The sequence below is a fragment of the Calidris pugnax genome, unplaced genomic scaffold, assembly GCF_001431845.1.
Source record: "Calidris pugnax isolate Ruff unplaced genomic scaffold, ASM143184v1 scaffold89, whole genome shotgun sequence".
In the NCBI taxonomy this organism is placed as follows: Eukaryota; Metazoa; Chordata; class Aves; order Charadriiformes; family Scolopacidae; genus Calidris; species Calidris pugnax.
This window is the reverse complement of record NW_015090865.1, coordinates 3,375,734-3,378,408: the sequence shown is the minus strand read 5'-3', so window position 1 is coordinate 3,378,408 and position 2,675 is coordinate 3,375,734. Positions and strand designations below refer to the sequence as shown.

General features: G+C 50.7%; 1 protein-coding gene across 1 annotated transcript in view; it reads right to left on the bottom strand.

Moving 5' to 3' along the window:
- Positions 1-2,377, bottom strand: part of HMX2 (H6 family homeobox 2) — a 9,772-nt gene extending 7,395 nt beyond the window's left edge. The window contains exon 1 of the mRNA XM_014945250.1: positions 2,311-2,377. The gene's annotated coding sequence lies outside the window, so the exon portion shown is untranslated. The remainder of the gene's footprint in view (positions 1-2,310) is intronic.
- Positions 2,378-2,675: the final 298 nt, after the last annotated feature.

The window sequence follows — 2,675 nt, the reverse complement described above, 5'->3', positions numbered from 1 at the left end:
CGGGAGGCTCACCGGCGGGAGGGGGGGACGGGCCGGGAGAGCCGGTGCCCGCTCCCTCGGAGGTTGGGGGGGGGGAAAGAAGCAGCCCAACCCCAATCTCATTACCATCTGATTAAATATTCATCAGGGTAGGGGCTGGCGGCCACCTTAAGGGTTTTGCGTGGGGGGAAGCCGCGTCTGGGGCCGCATTCCCCCCTTCTTCCTTCCTCCCCTCCCTCCTCCTCCTCCTCCTCTCCCTCCCTCCCGGCTCCCCGCAGCCCGTCCCGTCGGGGCGCGGATGATGAAGCGCCCGGGCGAAGATAAACTTTGAAAAGACGGAGCGAACGCTTAAAGTTTTAGATCTCCAGATTATTACAAGGCTCGATATTAAAGTGGCCCTGAGCAAGCTTTCCGAGGGAGCCTAATAAAAATTGATCTCCGCGGCTTTTGCAGCCCGCGGAAAATAGGCTCGTTGAGCGGCCGTAATATCGGGAGAAGGTTCCCTCCGAAATGACAGATGAAGTCATAAACAAGTTTGATCTCGGAATCAAGCTTCGATAAATATTAAACACGGTCCCCCCTTTTACACGTGTGGATTATGATATATGGCGCGTCCAAACTTTAAAATAAGGAAATACCAGAGAAAATGATCTCAATAAATTTTCTAAGTATAAACGTTGATTATGTTTCGATTTTCATTCAAGAGCCTCTGCTGCTCGTTTTTTGGCGCAAATGACATCTCGCAATAGGCTTTTGGGGAAAAGGGCTCCCTATTTGAAAAAGAGAGCCCTAGAGGTGTACAATTTATGTAATCTGTGGCTGGAAAATGAATCGTGTAATTTATTGGAAAACAGAAAGTCATGAAGATTGGATCAGCATAGCCTATCCAAGGCCCCCTATCCATCAAGTTCCAATTAACAACCTAACCAGAGAGCTTTAATGTGTTTCCAATCTAGTGGCCTGATAGACTCATCAATTCCTCTGGGAGAAATTAAGAAAATCGACCGCCCCTTGGCGTTGTAGTGTCATTCCTTTCTGCAACTATATGTCAAATTAAAAACACAATTAAAATTTAAACTGTTTCAATCAGAGGGTGCCCTGCAACCTATGTTTCACTTAATAGAACTTTGATGAAAATCTGATGGTCCCACTCCATCATGAAGGCGAATAGAGCTGAGGAGAGCAAGAGATTCTTTATATTTATTTAAAATATCGGGAGAGCCAGGACCAGGTGACCAAACCTGAGGGAAGAGGAGGTTTTTATTCCCTTCCAGCTGCCGCTTTCCGCGTCCGCGGGAGCGCCCGTTCCCCACGCGTGTCCCCGCGGGTTGCGGGACGCGGGAAGGGGGGGGGATGGGACGCACCACGCGAGAGTGGGATTTTAAATGGGAAAAGTGGCGCCGATCCAGAGGGATTGATGGTTTTGGGCTGTAAAAAAATATTCGCCACCAGCTCGGGGGTGTCGCGGAGGGTCCCCTGTCCCCGCAACCCGGGGGGACGCGGGATTTGGGGAGGGAGCGGGGGGGCTGCCTGGGGAAATGCTGCAGGATTTGCCCCCCCCCTCCCTCCCTCCCTCCTTCCACTTGATATCGATGGAAAAAAGGTTCAAATCTCTCCGTTGGGCAACTTTTGCGGCTTAACGCGGGGATGCGGTGCCGGGGAGGCGGTTTTAGGTGCGCACCCGCGCACGGTGCGGGGCGGAGGGCCACCTGGAGACACACTCACACCGGAGCTCGTCCTCTTTTTTGCCTTTTTTTTTTTTTTTTTTTTTCCCCATATTTTTGAGGTGGTTCCGACCACGGGGGCGGGAGGGGACGGTGGGTCCCACCGCCCGGTTCCCGACGAGAGGCTAAATTTGGGATGTGCGAGAACAAACCAAGGTCATCAACACCGCCCAAAGAGCGCAGGAACAATAGATTCATTTGAAACAATATTTTACAGACGTTTGGCGATCAATAGGAGCCGAAGCATTATGCTGGACCAATCTGTTAATGCTCTTAATGGTCTCCTCATCCCCTTCGCGCACTACGCCGCGTCGATAGAGTAAAGCGATTATTGCAGAGACACTTGCGGCATATTTGGGGGGAAAAAAAATAATAAAATGGAATAAAAATAAAATAAAATTCCATGTTTTAAAACGGGGAGCGGTTCCGTGTGTCCCCACCGTGTTGTCCCCCCCCCACCTCTGCGCGGTGCAGCCACTGCCAGCAGCAACAGACACTTCCCACCAGATAATTTGCAAGTCTTGGGATGAAAAGAAAAATTAAAAAAAAAATAAAAATCAACAACCCAAAAAAATAGTAATAATATTAATAAATAAAAATTACCAACCTCCCAAACTTGCTCTCCGGGAGCCTGCGGCTGCTGGAGGGGCCGAACCGCGCAGCCCGGTCCCTACTCCCGCCCTCCGGGAGGTAAAACTCTTCTGAATCCCCCAAATCTGCTGGCGGGGAAGTTTATATCTTTCCCACTCCCCCCCCTCCTCCCCGCTCCTGGCTGTTTGCTATACACAGCGAGCCTCTATTTACTACCAAATAAAAGAAATACATAGGTGTTTGGACCACAAACAGGAGAGCTAGTTCTGTTCAGCCAAGCTCAAACCAGCGGCCGAGAAGAACCGCGTTATCTCCGGGATTGCAAACAAAGGCAGAGATTTCCCGAGCGGGGTTGCAGCAATAAACACAAGCGGCCGCGGA